This window comes from Equus asinus, chromosome 18 (assembly GCF_041296235.1).
Source record: "Equus asinus isolate D_3611 breed Donkey chromosome 18, EquAss-T2T_v2, whole genome shotgun sequence".
In the NCBI taxonomy this organism is placed as follows: Eukaryota; Metazoa; Chordata; class Mammalia; order Perissodactyla; family Equidae; genus Equus; species Equus asinus.
The window spans coordinates 26,318,052-26,339,528 of record NC_091807.1 but is presented as its reverse complement, the minus strand read 5'-3'; the positions used below and the strand labels follow the sequence as shown (position 1 = coordinate 26,339,528).

Below are 21,477 nucleotides of genomic sequence, written 5' to 3'. Positions count from 1 at the left end.
GCATCGGATCTTTGTAGTAGAGAAAGCTGATTCCTCCCGGAAGTCACCCCTGGCATAATTTAGATACGACAGGACTACTGCCTTTTTGGATAAACAGTTAATTTCCTATTATTCAGGAGCTGATCTTGCAAGTTGTATATCATTCAGATTTTTAGCCTTTCCTTTTTTGAGATTTTGCTGTCAACTCTTGACTGTCTCTATATCTTTATATTTAGACTACCTAAGCAGGAACAAGACATTGATCATTTAAATTTGAAAATTTCAGCAAATGAAAAGTTTATGCAATATGCAAACATATTCAAAAATGTGCTGGGGTATGAAAGCAATTTATTGAGCATCAGGAAATGTCATCAGCAAAAAATGTTAATTGATCCAAGCCACTTAAAATGAATCTTGATAAAAGCTAATACTTGCTGTGCACTTACCATGAGCCAGGCATTTCATGTCACTAATACTTGCAGTAGACAGAATATGTTTTCTTGTTTTTCAGCTGGAGAAGTTAAGACTCTGAAAGGTATATAATTTGCTGGAGATCACACACTGGTCAAATAGGAGAGCTAGGATTTGAACCCAAGTTTTTCTTACACTGAAGTCCTTGTATCATATTTCCTCTGGACAATGGACTTACCTTGCTTTGTATTTTAAAGAATTAGCAGTGATGTGGACTGTCTGTCTGTCTCCTCTTGTTGAATGGTTAGCATGTCTTTGGTGGTGTGAAGGATAGTCACATTAGTGGAAGCATGATGTCATCATTTTTATTTGGAAGTTAAAGATGGTAATAGTAATGGGATGGATGCTGAATTAATGAATTAACAAGGGTATTGTAAGGACTGCGCTGGCTGGGTTGTTTTCAGCTTGGTACCATCGCCAACAGGCCCTTCTAAGGCAGAGAACCACATTTCCATGAATCCCCCTCTTTGTGTGGTTCTGGGTTAAAATTTGTGAATGAGAGGAACTTGAGTGAGATTTGGAGGGTGGAAGTGAAATGGAAGCGGTTATCCTGGGAAGGTCCTGATGGTTAGATGCAGCTGGCTTCTAGACCTCTCCACAAGCTTCCACTTAGTGGTTCTGGCACTTTCTTGGACTTCCCCAGATTATGATTTCTCTAGGTTGTGGCAGAGGAAGTGGTTTCTAGACCTCTCTGCAAGGTCCCACTTCATGGTTGTGGCAGTTTCCTGAACTTCCCAGGCATAAATGGCTTTTTCTCCCTCACCAGTTGAGAGATTGTCCGGCCACCATCTTCTAAAACCTTCAGTGCTGCATCCTCTCATATTTATGTAGCCTTAATTTCTATTTCCATCCATTTTCTCCATAATGTTGATATTGACTTTGTTTTCCTGATCAAGTCCAGACTGGTATATAAATGTGACTTATCATACATTTAAATAGACTGTAATCATGTGCTAATTTTCCATTTTGGTTTAGGAGTGAGCAGTAAGATAGGAAAAATATCAATGCAAAACTGGAAGCAATGAAAGGCTTAGAAGGATCAAAAGTTGAAAAAAGTCCTACTAATTGTACTTATTCCTTCTATAATAGCACATATTTCACAGCATGGATATAGTACTCAATTTTATTTTGTTCAGGAAACATTGACTGAGTAGCCACTATGTAAAGCTGTGAGCTGGATGTGCTGGGAAATTCACACAGAGCAGATACTTATTGAGAGCTTACTATGTTTCAGATGTTTAGATCTTCAGTTTACACCACAAGTCCATCAGGTAGATATTATTATCCTTATCTTACAGATGTGAAATTCAGGCCTAGTGAGAATGAGTAACCTGGCAGAGGTCACAGAATGGTTTAAATACTTAAGCTGCTGTTTTGATCTGTCTGAATTATCTTAAGGGACTATCATATGTTGTTGGTATGTTAGGCTGCGGAAGTTCTAGTCATAACATGGTTAGATTATATTTGGTACATAATTTGTCCTTAGTTGGCCTCTGTATTCTCAAATGCATTAGAAGTATGCCACCCAAAGTTGTGAGGAAAGAATAAAGTAAATACACAATGCTATTTTTAAGAGTTTAAGTAAGTTACACTTGAGAGCTTTTGGCTGTGTATTACAGAAAAGCTCCGTTTAAATAGACAAACAAAAAGGACATTTATTTTCTTCCATTTCTGGCAATCCAAAGGGTAAAGTGGGCTCCAGCGATAATGAACAGCAGTTCAATGGAGGTATCGAAAATTCAGGTTCTTTCAGTAGCTCTGCTCTGTCACTCTTGATCTTAAGACCAGTTCTCCTCAGGGGAGCAAGATGGCTCTCTGTGACAACTGGGACTTCGTGTTCCTTGCTCAAGCCTAGCAGGAGAAAGAGAGAGACTAAGCCTTTCTCTCCAGTTTGATTGGGCCAACTTAGATCGCGGGATCATCCTGGGACCAACATCGCTTTCCTGGGCAATGACACGCCCACGATTGGTTTAAGCTAATCAGGATTTTGCCAGTGATGAAGATAGGGTGACTGCCTGAATAAAATCAGGGTTCTGATAGGAAAGAAGGAATACTTGTTGTGTAGGTAATCATCAGTATCTATGCGAATTACCTAACATTCATTTTAATAAAATTAGTAAACATATCTTGCATTTTAAGATCTTAGGGAACCAAAACTATCATATTCTTGAAATAATAAAAAGCTTTACCTTAATAGGAAAAAATGTAGTGAAGCAACCTCAGAATCACAGTTATTCAAATCAAATTCAAAGATCCTAAATCACAGAAATGTGGTAATTTAATTTTCTACCCCAAGCTAAAGAAAAATTTATGAGACAGGCATAATGTGGTATGCTGTGGGCTGTTGGAATCTGAACAAGTTGTCTTACTTGATTTTCACATTTTAACATGTTTTTCTCCTCGTTCCCACCTACTCCTTTTCTTTAAATTCCTATTAGATTTTTCTTTTTTGCAAAATAATGGCACATTAGTAAATGGCAGACCTCATTTCCTATTTCTCTGTAATGACATTAGCAGAGATCCTTTGGGATGATTGACGTTAAAAAAACGTCCAGAGAAAATGATGTGTTTGAAAGAGCATGGTCTGATCTTCATGATAATGCTCTGTGTAAGATATTATATCAATTTGGTAATTGTACAGTGCAGACAAAAGTGAAATCTATTGTTTTGATAAGTATTCATTTTGATTTGGCTCAGATTGCAACTTGCAGTTAAAAATTCATAGGTGATCATCCATTCAAGTGACAATGGTTATAAGTTAAATAACACTACTTATATCAATCGTATGCATAAGATGTGTGACACTTTCTATTTTGTTCAAAGTACCCTATTTTTAGCAAACTACACTTTCATCTATCTCCCTAAAAGCCTTAATTCAGTTCAACATAAGCAGAATACTTTTTATAGTTTTTCTTCTAAATCACTCTTCTGGTAGATTCCTATTATAGCTAAGTTCAAAAGTACAGTCATTTATTAAATTGCTATATTCCTTATTCATAATTTGCATGAAATCAAGGTAGGGGTCGGGAAAGAAATACCTCTAACTGTGAAGTAGATCCTTATTAAATTTTAAAAGTACTGGTATTTGACAGTTGGCAAAGCTTTTATTGGAGCAGAAAACTATGCACTTTGGCACAATTTATGTTTACTTTCAGAACGGAATGTAGTCCCAACTATACTCCTGAATAGAATTTACTCAATCTGTAGAAATAATAATTACACAACTTGAACTATGGTCTACCCTCTTCTTGACAGTATTTTTGACACTTTTAACTTCCTTCTTCTCTCAGCGAATCACTTCTGACATAATACTCTCTTCTGATTTCCCTCCTACTACTCTGCACCCCTCTTTATACCCTTCACTGGCTCTTATTTGCTCTCTCACACCTCAAATGAATTCATTCCCTAAGGTCCTCTTCTACTTATTGTCCCTGCCCTCCTCTCCTCAACCTTCTGTTTCCTCCATGCCTATAATAATTTGTAAGATCAAGGTTGAACTGAATGATCTCGAAAGTCACTTCTCCCTCTAAAGTTCTGTGCTTCTTAGACTCATCAACTCAACTCAATCATTCATTCAACAAGTACTGAATACCTTCTCTGTGCAATGTACCATGTCAGATGCTAGAGATACAATCAATGGTGGGCCCCGCCCTCAGGGAGCTTACAAACTAATGGCAGGGACAGACATTTATAAATGACCACATAGCTCTATTCCTGGAATGAAATAGCTATCTCTATGGAACCAAAACACTCCACATTTTTCATGCTTTTTGCCACAGAACCACCTCTGACACAACGATTAGGTCTAACTTTCAGGATCTTCTTATTGGAAAGTGAGTCAAATGCTTTATTTCAAAAAAGTCTTTACATACGGAAAGTTTGCTTGAGCATTTTGGTAGTGTCAAAAGATGAAATGGATTATTTTTTATGCTGTTATCATAATCTTTCAAGTTCCCAACCCCTTGCCCCTGCCTTTAATGGGTAGGTGTGGAGGAGATACAGAGAAGAGGAAGTATAAAACATCATTAAGGCGTCTTCATCCCTGCTGATAAATTCAGCCTTGAATAGTGATTTGCATTCTAATTTCATTATTAAGCTCTCAGTCTCTTGTGGAGTAAATATTCATGCATATTCCAGAATCACTGTACTCTGTTACTGTCTTCTGTGTAGCTTCAAGGAACCTGATAGAGAAGAAGGGAAGGCCTGTCTTTCTTCTCAATCACTCTCTTGTTCTTGCCCTGCATGTCTGTGTATGTTCCGGGCAATGCCCAGGGCATCCCATGCCTGAGTGGAAAGATTGATGGAGAGCCTTTTGTATGGGTCTTTGCCATCAGCATGGTGTATGTGAGCATGTGGTTGTGGTATCTATTCACTCCACGTGGGAGCTGTGCAGTGTGGGCTTCTATAGCCCCCAACTCTCACCCCTGAGATGTTTTTATAGGCAATGAACAGTGCTAGCCTCTGTTCCCTCTGCTGTAATGCCAAGGCATGGTGAACCACAGGGAGCTGGAGTTGGGTGGGGTTTGTGGCTGAGCTCTCAGAGTTACCCCAATGCTACCTTCTGTACCATCTTCTGGGCCTACCTTAGCCCATCCCCAGAATCTTAAGTACCTTTTTAATTCCCTTCCAATACCCTTGGTGGGAAAATAAAAACAAGATCTGCACCATATTTCAGAGACACCCTCTATGGAAGATTGTACTTTCCAAAGTTGGCTGTTATAGTATCTCGCACCCTCGTGTTTTTCTTCAATATGACCTTACCCTCATCAAGAAGAGAAGCCTATTTCCCTTTTTCTTGGATCTAGGCTGGCCTAAGTGACTTACTTGACCAAAAGAATGAATTAGAAGGAGTGTTCTATGACTTCTGAGGCTAGTTCATGAGAAGTCTTGCAGCTCCTGCCTGGAATGCTTGCTCTTGGACCAGTCCTTCTCAGACTTCCCACACCCTAACCAATTCTGTGAGAAGCCCAAGTCACATGGAGAGGCTACATGCAGGTGCTCTCATTGATAGCCCCAGATGTGCCCCAAGCTGACACTCAGCGTCAATTCTTAACCATATGAGGGAGTCATTTTGTACACTTGGCCCATGAACCTTCAGAGATCTCCAGATCCAGCTGCTACTTGACTGATACTGCATGAGAAATACCAAGACTGACCATCCACCTGAACTCACTCAACTGATAGAACTATGGAGACAACATGGTTATGTTAAGCCACTAAGTTTTGGGGTTGATTGTTCCACAGGAAGAGATAACTGGAACACCCTTACAACCTTATGGGAGAGTCTATTGGGTCAAGATTTGGAGGAGGAAGGACAAGTTCAATGTTCCCCTTCCTCTCTGATTTCCCCCCAAACCCAAGGAGGAGTTAAGAAAGAGGCAACTGCCTCCTCATATCTTCCTCTCTCTCTCCCTAGTTATCTATGAAGAAAGGGATAGGGCATGGTGTCTTTCAGGATATGCTTGAACGCATCAACCAGCTTACTGTTTATGGGGTATCTATCAGGACATCAGGCTTTCTGTGGGGCAAGATGTGGAGTGGGGGAACACTTAACACTTTCTCTTCGTAGTCATCCTTAGGTTACCCATATTATAATGATACAGACAGACAGCAAACTTCCATAAGTACATGCTGAAGGTTCTTTCTTGAGATAAAGGTATTTTATCAAGAGACCCAATCATCCTTTAGTTTAGTGATTCTCAACTTTACTGTGAATTAGAATCACCTGGGAAATTTGTTTAAAACTTCTGAATCTCAGCTCTATCTTTCAGAAAGTCTGAATTTGTGGGTCTATGGTGGGAACCAGGAATTTGCATTGTGAAAAAGTAGCCCAGGTGACTTTATGCAGAAATTCAAGGGGTCACACCATTCAAAACACTTTTTGACCCTTTCTTCTTTGAAATTTGTGTCATTTTTTCTGAATCCCTAAACATTTTTAACTGTCTCTGAAACTTTTTAGTTATTCTTAGCTTGTGTTAGGCAGCCTTTAACTGAAGAGGATCTTGGACAAAAATTGACAGTGAGATCAATGAAAGAATTCAAATATATTTAGAGAAGAAGGCATTCACTAGAAATCAGAGACTGGGACCAGCGCCATGGCCGAGTGGTTAAGTTCACTCGCTCCGCTTCAGCGGCCCAGGGTTTCACTGGTTCGGATCCTGGGTTCAGACATGGCACCGTTCATCAAGCCATGCTGAGGCGGCATCCCACATACTACAACCAGAGGCACTCACAACTACAATATACAACTGTGTACTGGGGGTTTTTGGGGAGAAGAAGAAGAAAAAAGAAGATTGGCAACAGATGTTAGCTCAGGTGCCAATCTTTAAGAAGAGAAAAGAAATCAGAGACTGACTGAAGATAAGCTGGATTCATAGAATATCAAGAGAAGTCTTATCTGAGACCCTCCCTAAACTAATTTCCCAATGTAGACTTGTGAGTGCACGTAGTCAGTAGAAGGTCAGTGCAGCATGGAATATTAGAAAAGGAATCTGGCTGGAAAGTTTGCCCTATCTCCAGCACTCCCAAGGGGAGAACAAGTAGATTACCTGCCTGGTCTTGTAGACTCACTCCTCAGGCTTCCAGACTAGGAGGAGAAGGCTCTGTAGCATCCTTGATGAGGGCACTCCCACCCAAGGGTATGCACATTCAATTTCATTCCTTTAATTCACCAAAAGGCCTTCAGATTTGTGGTTTGGCTCCCTGAGGCCAAGTCTCCGGGGCCCATAGCTGTGACCTCAGTCTGGAGAGGCTTTGGAGCTCAAATGCCAATCTCTCACCACATTAGTAAAATTGTGGAGCAAGGCAATGTTTGTACCTTTCTAAGGAAGTAAAAAATTAGATTTCCAGTGTTTTACGTTGCCTGCTCATCATAAGCACCAGAACAAATTATAGATTCACTGTGAAATAATTATTAAAATAAGGAGTTGATCTACCTGTTTCTAGGATTTAACTTTCACAAAGAGAACTAAGATTCTATAAGTTGTTCAGGTCGTTGGAATGTAGTCATAATTTACTACTTTCTTCTGTGATATCTTTGGTCATTAACTCATCCAATTCAGGAGAAGGGAGAAACATAAGCAGAGAGAAAGAGCTGATTCCTGTGGCTGAGACTTGAGACTGGCTAGATGTTTACCAAATGAATTTCCACTGATTCCTGGGCATGCAATTCCCAGCTTTCTTGGCAGTGAGCAAAAAGGGTGTGTTGAATTTGCAGCAATGGAATTTGGACATTAGTGCTACATACAACTTCAAGGCTTGACTCATGGAGTCTTATCAAATGCAGTCCTCTATGCTCTTGCCCCATCATTGGTTCTCATCTCATCACTGGCTTAATGCAGAGAAGGATGAATCCTTGGAAAGTGGCACTACCATAAGAAGGCAGGAAAATGCATCCCTGAATGACTCCGTGGAGCATAGCTCCTTGCTGATCTCATTTGATTGTGATGTGAGGAAGCAATAAACTCTTAATGCATTTGTCCAACGAGATTTTGGGGTTGTTATAGCATTTAGTGCATCCTAATACAGCTTCTGAAGATGATCTACTTACTAACAAGTCAGAGGACATGACTTTTTGAGCATGATATTTCCTATGACCCCCAACTATGGTCTTGAGTCCCATGTTACCCGTCTCTGGAATTCAGAACTATCTGGGCACATTTGCCTAATTGATGTGGCAGATACAACAGAGGTCTATTTGCAATAGACACTGTTGAATCTCCTGGGAGAGAATTTTTCCTCAGGGACAGAGATCCAGGAAGATAAGCTTGGCCTGATAATAAAGCAGTGCTTGCATGAGAGAAGTGGTTGCTCTGAACATGGCTTACTGTTTGTTTGTTTTTAGATTCATCCCTGGCCCAGGTCCAGCTGCCTGGGTATTAGGGAGAGAAAGGCTTGGTAATAAAAGCTGAAGTTGTGTAATCCATATTTCTTTGCTGCACTTGTGTGTAAAAACCACAATGTTTATTTTTCTAAGTTAGATAAATCAGTTTCAGTTCCTTTTCAACAGGGTTTGTAGGATTTTCAAACTTGATCATGTTTTGGTGGTTGTCCATGCCACCCTAGGGTCTTTAAAGCAACCAACACACTTTCCCCATCTAGAAGATTGAGACAAAGATCCTCTGGCCTTTGGTCCATCATTGTATATTCTGAGATGGTCATTATTTAAGGTCATCTCCTCCATCAGGAAGTGGGTGTCTCTGTGCTCTGTGTAGGAAGACTTCTAAGTGGTCAGTTCTCACACCTTTATCTAGCCCTTTCTCAGAGGTCCTACTGCCCTTGAGTAAGGTTGCTAAGGGGAGACATAATTCCCATTCCTTGAGAAGACTGTCATCACTGACTTCTTTCTAACTCAGAGAAGCCCCCCTGGGGATTGGGGCGCTCAATTCAGCTGAAAACATCACCTTCTATCCCTCTTCCTGGCTTACTCTGTCTTTGTGGCTCCGAAATAAAAATGTGCACTCTCCTCTGGAGTGATGCTAGAAGGAAAGGTTAGACCTTTAAAGATACAAATGCTAGCATCTTCTATCTGGAGTGAAAGTGGGGGAAGGAGGAGATTTTTATTCCTTCATAAGTCTACATCATCAAAAACAAAACAAAAATGCTAAAAGCAAAAAAACAAAACAAAACCAAAACCAAAAAGAAAGCCAAAGACAAACAATAACAAATAAGTTTTTCTTCTCAATAGTACATTCTGTTAAAACTATTTTCACTAAAATGTATAACATTTGGAGGGACAGTATAAATCCTTTAGTATCCACCTGAGAGTATCAAAGAAATGGAGCTACATTTTCCTCCGCTCTGCATCAGAACACCATATATATTTGGCACTGTCGTTGTTCTTGGTAGCAGCTATAATTTCCAGCAGAACTGACAGAGGTGTCAAGTAGAAGCTGAATGTTAATTGAAAATGGAGTTTCCAAGAACAAAAGGTGGGGGTGCTAAAGAATGGCATATTACTTAAATCAGAAGGCAGCTGGGGCAGGTAAAAAAGAAATGTTTGATGAACACCAAGTAAGTCCTAGCTGACTTGGTTTGTTTTTGAGCCCACATGGGACACCTAGAAAGGACTCCCAGAAGTAGTTGGTGGTGACAGTGATGAGAGGAGACTTTGCAGGTAGCCATATTTCTGCAAAAGCAGGGATGAGAGATACATGAATTACATTTAGAGTGAAAATGTTTCCGTTGGATGGTGGCAGCTCTTCATTCCACCATAGCCCCATTTTAATTGTTTCCAGGGTCTACCGGTTGATTCCACCCTTTCTCAAACTCAGTGAATCATTTCATAAATTGCTTCCTTTCTGGATACCTGAAAAATTTAGAAATAGTCATGTCATTGTTCACACTGTGAGCTCCAGCCTCAAATGGCCTGGTAGCTTTTGCTCTTGCTGCCCTGGAAACCCTGAGACCACTGTGTGAAAGAGCCCAATCTAGCCTGCTGGTGGATGTGAGGCCACATGGAGTAGAAACAAGGAACTGTGGCAGCCAGCTTCCAACCATCGTGTGAGTGAGGCCCTCCTGGATCATCTAGCTGCCAGCCAACTTGCCAGCTGACCCCAGAGATATGTGAGAGCCAAGTAGAATCAGCTGTGCTGGCTAAATAGTCATTCTTTTAAACCTCTACGTTTTGGAGTAGTTTGTCATGCAGGATGAACTAACAGATAAACCACTAAAATCATGAAGATAGAAAATCTGTACAGACCTATAACTAGTAAGGAGGTTGAACCAGTAATCAAATACCTCCCTACAAAGGAAAGCTCAGGAGTAGATGGCTTCACTGGTGAATTCTATCAAATATTTAAAGAAGAATTATCAGTAATTCTTCTCAAACTCTTTCAGAAAATGAAGAGGAGGGCTAACTTCCAAACTCCTTGTTTTTCTTTGAGGAAGATTAGCCCTGAGCTAACATCTGTGCCCATTTTCCTCTACTTTATATGTGGGACGCCTACCACAGCATGGCTTGCCAAGTGGTGCCATGTCTGTACCCGGGATCCGAACCAGCAAACCCTGGGCAGCTGAAGTGGAACATGAGAACCTAACCACTGCACCACTGGGCCAGCCCCCAAACTCATTTTTTGACGCCAGCATTTCCCTGATACCAAAGCCAGAAAAAAACACTACAAGAAAGGAAAATTATAGGCCAACTTCCCTGATGAACATAGGTGCAAAAATCTTCAACAAAATACTAGCAAACTGAATTCAACTATCCACTTAAAAAGACCATACACAATGACTATGTGGGATTTATCCCTGGAATGCAAGGATGGTTCAACACATGCAAATCAGTAAATGTGATATACTACATTAACGTTACAAAACCCACATGATCATCTTGATGCAGAAAAAAAATTTGACAAAAAATAAAATTGAAAAAACAAATTGTACATTTCCTTTCCTCTGCTTAAAATCCTAAATTACACCTGCTGTAAATAGGGCCCTCAAGATCTGTTCCCTTCTGACCTGTCTAGGCTTATCTCTTATGAATCTCTCCTTCATAGTTTCCTCTCTAGCAATGTGGAAACACTTTAATTCTCCATGTGCACCATGCTCCTCCTTCCTGTCCCTTTGCTCTCCTTCTACCTCCTTTTCACAAAGCTGCCTTCTACTCTTCCTTCAAATCACAGATCAGATTCCACCTTCTCCAGGAAGACTGATGGGTTGGATGCCTCTGTGCTCTCGTGAATCATATAGCTATTACTGCACTTAAGACTTTCTTTTAAAATACTTATGTTCATACTCCCTAAGTAGACTGTGAACTTCTTTGAAGTAAAGATTGTGTCTTATTCTTTTGTATTCCACTGTCTAGTGCATTGCCTGCCTTTTGAATAAACTCATGTTCCAGGTTTCAGGAATGTAAAAATAAATAAAATATGGCACGAAATAGCACCCAAAGTTTGTGGCTACTTTTTGCCTTCTAGAGATCAATAATAAACACCTATGGTTTTTGATCTTTTCATTTCTATGTCTATGAATTCTATTTCTCTCCTACCCAAGAAGTTGCTTTCTAATTGATATGAATGTTATTGATGCAAAGCAAATTAAAAGCAAGAACACAGAGATCTTTTTTTCTACTCGCAGCAATTTTAAACCATAATGCTTATATTAAAATGCTTCAAAACGAAAGACTTGATGGTGGTGGGGGGTAAAACTGATGTCTTTTGTTTTTATAATTCTGGACTCACAATTGATGTGTTCACCTAGCTTGGCTTCCCAGACAAGGGAATTCTACAATTGGTTTTAAGGTTCACAGCTACCTAACCATACAAACCCACCCAGCAAGGAGGCTTGTCAGCTTTCAAAATTTATGAGCTGTGAATGTGAGTTTTTATTTAATTAATTAATTAATTTTTTAAGATTGGCCCTGAGCTAACATCTGTTGTCAAGCTTTTTTCTTCTTCTTCTCTCCAAGGTCCCGTAGTACATAGTTGTATATTCTTGGTGTAGGTCCTTCTAGTTCTGCTATGTGGGACACCACCTCAATATGGCCTAATGAGTGGTGCTAGGTCTGTACCCAGGATCTGAACCGGCGAAACCCTGGGCCGCCAAAGGAGAGCATGTGAACTTAACCACTCAGCCTCAGGCCAGCCCCTGAACACAAGTTTTGACTGAAATCTTCTGCTAACCTCAGACAGAGGAGCAAGGCATTTGTGTGGCATGAGAGGAGGTTTATGGCACCTAGATGAAAAATATTACACATATCATGATGGGATTCTCAGGTCTCTTGAGAGCAGCACCCTGAAGTTCATGTTTTGTTTCTTTTTTATTTATTTATTTTTTCTTTCTGGTAAGTGCCAAGGCAACTGCCCTCTATTATATTAGTGAAAAAAAAATTGCGTATCAAAACTATGTGTTAATATTTTTGACTCATTGTGCGTCAAAATTCACCCAAATGATAACCTATGAACACATCAATAGGAATGAAGGTGGGAGAGAAGAGAGAATCCAATGAAAACAAGAGAAATTAAAATCTCTCAAGATCATCATTCTAATATCATTAGAAAATGAGTAAGATAAGCACATAACGTACGTACCCACTTAGCCCACAAAATTGTGGCAAGGCTGAGTCAGTCTACATACAGAAAAAGATATGAACATTCTGCTTGGAAATCCAGTCTGCAAACAAAGAGAGGAAATGACTTAGCAGGAGATTTGCATTTGAACTACTCAATCAACTCCAAGAACAGCAAGGCAGGCTGAACTACCTGGAGATGCCGCTGCCTTTCCTTTTAGAAATCATTGGATAATCGTTATGCCATATTTTGAAAGGTTGCTTAGGATTTCAAGTTTCTCTGTGGGGTTCCTGTCATGTGGCTTCTAAGCAAAATTATGCCAGTGGTGATTTTGGAAATGCAGTTTTGAAAATGCTGATGACATGTGATGCTGTGCTGGGGACTTGGGTAAAAGTGACCGTCAGACTCTGTCCTGCTTACAAATGGGCAGTGCTCATTTGGATCCAGCCTCATAGCACAGATAATTGAATAAAATCATGAAGTCAAAATGAGAATGGGCAACAAGTTGCATATATTATCATTCAAATGAAATTGTTTTTTCCTACTGCAATACGGATTTAACTCAGGAGAAAGATGTGATATTTAAAAAAATTTTTTTCCTGAATCTCTTTGAGCTCGGACAGGTCACAACTGCCAAATTACGGCAGTGGGAGTAAGGGCACATAGGTTGAGAAGGGGAGGACTGGCCATTTGCAATCAGACAGGCCTGCTCCAAGAAGCTAATTTTATGAAATAGAAGCAAAAGTAAAAGCATAATTTGGTGCCTCAAGGGAAAGCCTAGTTTCATGGCTTTCTATTCTGTCCAACAGGGCTTCATTTTCAGTTTCGACACCGGTCAGAAAGCTGCTCATTCTGCAAGAAAGCAAACTAGAGCTCCTGCCCTCTCTAGAGAAGCATGGGACGGGCATGTGCAGAAAACTGTCCACATGTGACCTATGGCTAAAGAATAGTATCTGGCATCAGTCACAATGAGAAATCCTTCCTGGCAAAAGTGGTAAAAAGTTAAACAATGAACCATTATTAATGGAGCATTTGGAGCAGTCTCTGTTTACTGAAGATAATTAGTGCATCAGAAAAGGCCATTTAAAAAATAAAAGAAAATACTGATAAAAATCCTGAGTGAAGGAACTGTAGCCAGAGGAGCAAGAACAGTGTGGATAAGGGTCCCTACTAGTTTCTCTCTTTAGTGGAACTAGCCCTTTAGTAAAGTAATGCAACATGGTGGTCTGGGCTGTATGTCCGCCCAATATGGTAACCACTGGACACATGTGGCTATTTAAATTTAATTTAAATTAATGAAAACCAGACAATATAAAAAATCTGTTCCTCCAGCACACTCACCACATTTCAAGGACTCAGTTGCCCGGCGTGCCCAGTAGCTAGTGTCAACAGCACAGACAGAGGAGTTCCATTATTGCGGAAAGTTCCATTGGACAGCACTGGAAGAGCATCGTCAAGGGAACCTGAGACTGAATCCCGGGTGTGCAGCTTGGTAATTGTGTGCCTCTGCTTCCTCATATTTAAAGTAGGGCAAAGTAATAGTACCTGTCTCCTGAAGTTGCTGGGAGAACTAATAAAAGGATTTTAAAAAAATGAAGTGTGTTGATCTGTGCCTGGCACATAGTAAGTGCAATATCAAGTTCTTAAGTGAATGGGTGTCTACTGCCTATATTCCATAGTTTGCATACCTTGATGCTTAAGTTAATTTTTAGTCTTATGATGACTAACATTGATTGTACACTTGCTCCTTGTGGGCTAAGTGCCTCACCTGCTTTGTTTGGTTTAAGTGCCATTAAAATTCCAGGAGAAAGAATCTATTATTACTTAATAGTTGAGGACACTGAGCCCAAAGGTCATTCAGCTAAGAGATGATTTTTGAACTTGGCTGACTTTTAACTGCTAAAGCATTTTCCAGTGTGGTGAGCTATCAGCCTCCAAAGTCTATGCTAGACTGTCTTTTGTCCTGTAAACCAAAATCAAGACGTGTTCCTTCTGGCTTTACCCCTGAATTAAAGAAATGCTTCAGGGATAAGTTATGTAGTGATAACAGCTAACCATCAAACAGTACTGAATATACTCTGGGCATTGTTCTAGGAAGTTTACGTGTATTATATTAATTAATTACATCCTCACAATAATTCTCCGAGATAGGTACCATTATTATCCCATTTTATAGCTAGGTAAACTGAAGCTCAGAGAGGTTCAATATATTGCCTAAGTTCACATAGCCAGTAAGTCACACAACTAGCCCACTGGGACCCAAATCCTATTTTAACATCTTTTTTCATAAATCACTATGCTCATTGCATAGGGTTTCAGTATAGAGACAAAAGTACAAAGACAGTTGGCCTACGGGGATGCTGCCTGACTGATCCAGAATGGATGCTGGTGCTCAAAATGCACAAAGCCAAGTAACTTCACTTAATAGGGTACAGAACTACTCAAACAAGTCTATTTCAGTCCTGCATGCTATGCGTGCATATCCTGACTCGCCCTTTCCTTGGGGAAAATAGGGAGAAAAGTACATACATGGAAATGTACTATTAGCTTCTGCACCAAATTTGGCAAAGACCGCGAATCACAGCCTCTCAGTAGAGGAGCACTCCTCTGCTGGCAAATGTTCATGCTTCTCCAGCTCAGATCCACTGGGTCCCTCCCTGCATACTCCCCAGTTTCCCTCTGCATCAGTTGGATCTCTGGGAAAAGGAAAAGTGATGTATTTGGAAGTCAGATCTAAGCAAAGACCAACTCTCTGCTTGCAGTTCTTAAAATAATTTTCAATGAAATAAAGCATTCTGAGTCAGAGGATATGACATCCTCATTTGCATGATTCAGAATGGCAGTGACGCCACAGGCGATCATTGAGGAGGAGTTCCCGAACACGGAAACAGTGAACAATGAAATGGGTACTGTAGTTGGCACCAAATGAACTGTTTTGCATAACTGAAGCCCGTTCCATGGGCCCCAGCACAGGAAGCTGGTGGCTATCAGACCTTCACAGTAGGTGATTCTTGTTCCCTCCCAACGTTTTCCTGGAGCCAGGGGCTGACAGCAGACAGTTTTCTGAGAGGGACAGAAGTTTCTGGGCTTCTTACCCGGAGCTTACAGTGTTTAGTACCTATATCTCTTTCTTTGGAAAGACTCAGGGAATATCTATATTATATCGGAATGAAAATTTGTAACTTGATAGCCACATAAAGAAAAAAGGTCTTTAGGGCATTTTATAAACCCCTGGAAGCTGTATGCAGAAGATGTTTTTGGGTCCTGGGAAAATGACCCACAGACTCCATCATATTCTCAAAGGGGTCTCTGGCCTCTAAAAGAATGGAACTGTGTTTCTGATAATTACACAGTTAAGAGATCACAAAAACATCTTTATTACATATTATAGTGAAACAGAATTTTAAAAGCTGGCCTGCTGATTAAGTAGCAGGATTCACTGCAAGGAGTGTCTTCATCTCTCAATATAAAAAAACTCAAAGCTCTTGGGGCTGGCCCAGTGGCCTAGTGGTTAAGTTTGCGTGCTTTGCTTTGGCAGCCCGGGGTTTGTCAGTTCTGATCCCGGGCATGGACCTATGCATCGCTTGTCAAGCCGTGCTGTGGCAGACATCCCACAAATAAAGTAGAGGAAGATGGGCATGGATGTTAGCTCAGGGCCAATCTTCCTCAGCAAAAAGAGGAAGATTGGTGGCAGAAGTTAGCTTGGAGCAAATCTTCCTCAAAAACAACCACCACCATCAACAAAAACTCAAAGCCCTCCTGTGTAGATATTTTTAAAACACATGGGAATGTGGGCACGACTGTCATGCTACACTTGACCAATAACAGCCCATTTAGTAGGCTTCTTGTTCTGTCTCTTCTATTCCTTAAAAAGCTTGCCATGATTTTGAAGGGAACTGCCATGTGCTTTTAGAGTAACACTTTGCACCTAAGCAGGAGTTAAAAGTCTCAGATGTGGATTTTCAGTGGTAAATGATGGCCTTTAAAGAGGAGGCATTGAGCATCCTGGCTTGTGGGGAGAGCCAGCTACGTTCACCTGCTCTGCAAGATTTTGTACACTGCTGCCAGGAGGCTTTTGACAATGGAGCGCTGCATTCCTAACCTCTAGAGAGAACTGCCTCTCCCTCCCTGCACATGCATTCAGACTTGCTTCCTCTCAGGCCACATGGAGAAAATGCTCCCTTTATAGCCATAGCAGTACCCATAATCCTGTGCACCGCATGAGCATACTATGGTTAGAGTTTGGTTGCTAGTGTTAGCGTAACGCCGTGAATTGCCAGAAATGGGTCAAATCAAGTGTCAATCGTGGTAGGAGCCATCACAATGGGAGGAAATGAAACTCTGACTAAAAGTCTCTTTTGTGATGTATTGACAATTGAAATAAACCACCTCAGCCAGAGGACTGCTTCTGCTTTTCTTCCTCATCCCACTGTCAAACTCCACTGCTGTCTTCCCCATGATGATTCATCCTGGGGATATTTACTGCCAAGAAATTACAGATTTGGGCTTTGTGTTAGCTACTGTCACTGGCTAAACCAAACTGTACAACAAGTACTGGAAGAGAGAATTAAAAGAAGTGTCCTGATGAGGTTTTCAATGAATATCGTTTCCTTCCCTGTCAGCCAAAACCTACAAGAGCAAATAGCTCAATTTCTATTTCACTGGCAGCGGGGTAGGGGGGACAGAAAAAGAGGATTGGTAATGTCGAGATCAACAAAAAATGAAAATGCATTCTGCTACTGCTCCCTAACTCTTCTGTCTACTAAACAGAAACTTAAGTCCAGAAAATAGTTGGCAACATTCAAAAGATTTTACACTGTTAATGAGAAACATTAGTTAATAAACTCTTCTGTTTAAAAGAAGTCATTTAATTTTTAAAGTAAGATTTAGATTAGAATGCAAGAATATCCACGTTCAGCTACAATTCTGCTGCCACAGCTTAGTCTCTTTTTTAGCTATTCATCAAGAACATCACGTGACATAATAAAGATCTCATCTGGGAGCCTTCCCACTCAGATTCCTAACAAGCTGGGTGCTTGTTGGAAACTCAGATTCTCCAGCTTCAATCCAGACATCCTAAAGCAGAATCTGCGTTTTAACAAGACTCTCAGGGAATTTGTATGCCTATTCAAGTTTGAGAAGCCCTGGTTTAGCGTAATATTTCCCAAGCTTAGGTAATTGTCCTAATCACCTGTGTGTGGAGCTCTTAAGAAATATTGTAGAGATTCTATTAATTCAACTCATTCTCTGGCTTAACAAACTTTCTCTTTTATTTCCCCAAAACATACTGATTAGCGACCACGGCGAGCTGACATCTCCCAGCTCAAAGCCCATTCCCTAATATTCCAAAGCATTTCTGAACATGCCATTTGATGTAAATGCTTTCCAGAGCCCGTCGTGTTTGTTCCGAAACCTACCAATGACACAGCGTAAATAACGTAAACTGATAAAGTATGACTGAGAAGAGAGTGATAATGTTTGTTTATTGTTGTCTGTGGATAAGGAAAGTGGGATTGAAAAAACTGTAAAAATCTAAGAGCATATGTTCAGATTTCTTTCAAATGTCTTTAAGTCCTTGTTCTACTTCAAAGAAACTAAAACCGGCAATGGTGTATCTAGTCTTGTGGGTGTGAAGCACGCGAGAAAGATGGCTTCACTCTTCAATCAGTAGACCACATGCGAAAAGAATTCTTTAGATCAAAAATGTGGCAAATGGATATATTTATATATTTTAGGTTCTTATAAACTCTTATAACTTAAAGGTATGCGTATGCCATATTTTTTCTGATGCCTTGCTGTCCGCAACTTTTGTGTTGAACAAATCGAATGCCAGTTATAATTTGGTCAGGAAAGAGGCTTTTTACTACCCATATTCCTGAATCTCATCCCAGACCACTGAATTAGGGTGGGGCTTGGAATATGTATTTTTAAAAGATCTGGCCATCAGATAGGTTTGGAAATTATTGAATTAGAGACTTCTGACTGACCAATCAGCCATAATAGAAGTAGGAAAAATTCAACAGGTTTAAGTATTTTTAAAATATTACTAACACATTTACTAAGGAGTTTCCAGAACTTTTATAATAAAAAAAAGCCTTAGCTGATTCCACAGATAATATTTTGGACATTGTCTACATTTCCTGGTATGATGTTTTTGAAGTTTTCCTGGGATTGGACCAGCTGGCCCCTCTGAAACAGTCCATCTGTAAACGCGGGAGAGGGAGAGCTTGAATTGTGGTCAAAACTTCCCTGTGTCCATTTCAGAGTATTTACGTCTCCTTCTGCACTCCCATCTCACTGACATTGGTCGGAGTGGCCCACATATTTTCTTTGGAGAAGCTCATTACTTTCTAGTGACTTCCTGTTTCCTTAGTCACTGGTAAGCTGACAGAGTAAACTGAGAACAGGGCATTTTTGAGGAGAGAAAGCTGTATTGATTCTTGCCGGACTAGTGAACTAAGTTTGTCCTTTGACCTCTTGATCTGGCTTATCTGCTCACAACATGCCTTCCAGGCTCCTAAGGAAACCTGGATGCTGGAAAGTCTTTGATTTATGGAAAGATAAACAACCTTCAAGGGACAGGAGGGCTGGAAAATGAGATTATCACCTGCCTCTTAAATTACAGATGACAGCTACCGTTATTCCTGGATCAGATCTGAGTCTTGTCTTTAAGGCTTTAAGAATGGAGGTTTAAAAAATGATGCTTTAAATGAGCCATGTTCTGGACCTGTCACGCAGTCTGCAGTGGACTCTCATAGCTGCTCTGCATTGCTCAAATTGTTGGCTATCGGATACACACCCAACATCCACCAGCACATTTGCTTACATCAGGATCCTGGCTTTGAAAATTCACGTTCTGGCTATTTTGGATGAGAGATGCCCAGTTTATTTTGATTTTCAGGGCCCAGGTTGAAATATCTGCTCCATGTAGAGGTTATTGCTTGACGATAACGGACCTAGTTACTCTTATTTATAACACAAGACAGCGCCACAGTGACTACACCCTTGGCCCCAGAATCTGGTGGTCTGGTTGTCATTTACCACTCACCTCCTTCTCTCTAAATTACCAGTGAGACTTAAAGAAACAGTCCACATCTGAGCACACTAAATGTGTCAAATGTCTCCAAGAAGTGATCTGAGGAGATTCTGAGGTAAATTCTATGGTTTCTCACACCAGTCCAGTGTTTCCCAGATTTCGCTAATCTTGAAGATCATTGTGTATGGGGTGGAGTGAGGGAGGGCTATACGTAAAAAATATAGACCTCAGGCCTTCCTTCTAGAGATTTCCACTCATTAGGTCCCTTAGGAAAGGGAGTAAGTGATTCTTACAAACAGGCAAGTTCGGGAATCACTGCTTTAATGTTTTAGGGTTTACTTCATTCTGATGTCCTGTGAATAACACATGCTCAGTAAAGGATGACTAGTGATAGTGGTGAACACACTTAACATTGAAAGACAAGGGTGAGGTGTGCTAAATGTTTCTCGCGATTCTGAAAAAGTCAATATGGTATATGATATATGATGCTCGCTTGTTCTGAGCAGCAGGACCTTTCCAGAAGGTTATTCTGCAGAAACTATGATCTCATCTGGACTCATAAGCATAACAAAGAAAGCAAAATTGGTCTTCTTTATAATAATTCAGTAACAATAAGCAATTCTTAACTCACTGTGATTGCAAAGATCAATTGACATCATATCAGCCTTGCAACTATGAAGTAAAAAATATATTTTGGCTATTTTTAAATATAGATACCATTAAGTTCGTACATCACATAAAAAGGCAGTGAATTTTTTATACTCTCTCTCTATGTGTATATATCTGTGTGTATATATGTGTTTATTCACACATGTTATAAATGTACACATGTATATATGTATATGCACACATATTTACATATGTATAGGTACACAGCAGTACATATGGAAAGTTTATGGACTGTACTTGACTGGTTAATTTTAGCATTTGAAAAAGTTCCACAACTGTTCAAATGGAAGGGAACTTTCAAGTCATTGATTGCAAATGCTTCATTTTACACATCAGAACGTGGAAACTTGGGGAGGCTAAAATGATCGACAACTATTGTTGGAGTATGAATGAGAACTGTTACTGTAAATGTTTTATTCAGAGCACATTTTTATTTTCTTTAAAATGAACTTTATCAAAGTATAATTTACATGCTACAAAATGCGCACATTTAAATGTACAGTTCAGCGAGTTTGACAAACGTACGCACTTGTGTAACCACCAACCTAATCAAAATACGTAACATTTCCATAACTCCGGAAATTTCCCTCCTGCCCTTCTGTAAGTTGATCACTTGCACCCCTAGCCCCAGGCAACCGCTTCTCCGACTTCTATCATTATAGACTGGTTTTGCCTGTTTTAGAATCTCATATCAATGGGCCACACAATATGTGCCCTTTTGAGCTTGGCTTCTTTTGTTCAGTATAATGTTACTGAGATTGATTCATGCTGCTGCCCACTTCAGGAGTTTGTTTCTTTTTATTGCTGAGCAGTATTTTTTTTTTTTTAAAGATTTTTATTTTTTCCTTTTTCTTCCCAAAGCCCCCCGGTACATAGTTGTGTATTCTTCGTTGTGGGTTCTTCTAGTTGTGGTATGTGGGACGCTGCCTCAGCGTGGTCTGATGAGCAGTGCCATGTCCGCGCCCAGGATTTGAACCAACGAAACACTGGGCCGCCTGCAGTGGAGCGCGTGAACTTAACCACTCGGCCACGGGGCCAACCCCTGCTGAGCAGTATTTTATCAAACAAATATACCACAATTAGCTTATCCAATCACCTGTTAACGGACATTTGGATCCTGCGTAGTTTTTAGTTATTATTAATAAAGCTGCTATCAACTTTCATATACATATCTACAGTGTTGCTGTGGGTATATATTTTCATTTCTTTTAATTAAGTATGTAGGAGCAGAATTGTTGGGTCACATACTAAGTTTATTAGTGGGTTTGAAGTGGTGTATCATTGTGCTTTTTTTTAAAAAAATGAGATATATTT

General features: G+C 40.2%; 1 long non-coding RNA gene across 1 annotated transcript; it reads right to left on the bottom strand.

The window, feature by feature from the left end:
* Positions 1-386: 386 nt before the first annotated feature.
* On the bottom strand, positions 387-13,967 carry LOC106847338 (uncharacterized). The gene is made up of 3 exons (XR_001402132.3): positions 13,800-13,967; positions 12,480-12,561; positions 387-2,301 (listed from the first exon to the last, which is right to left on the bottom strand). It is a non-coding gene; the product is annotated as an uncharacterized lncRNA (long non-coding RNA).
* Positions 13,968-21,477: the final 7,510 nt, after the last annotated feature.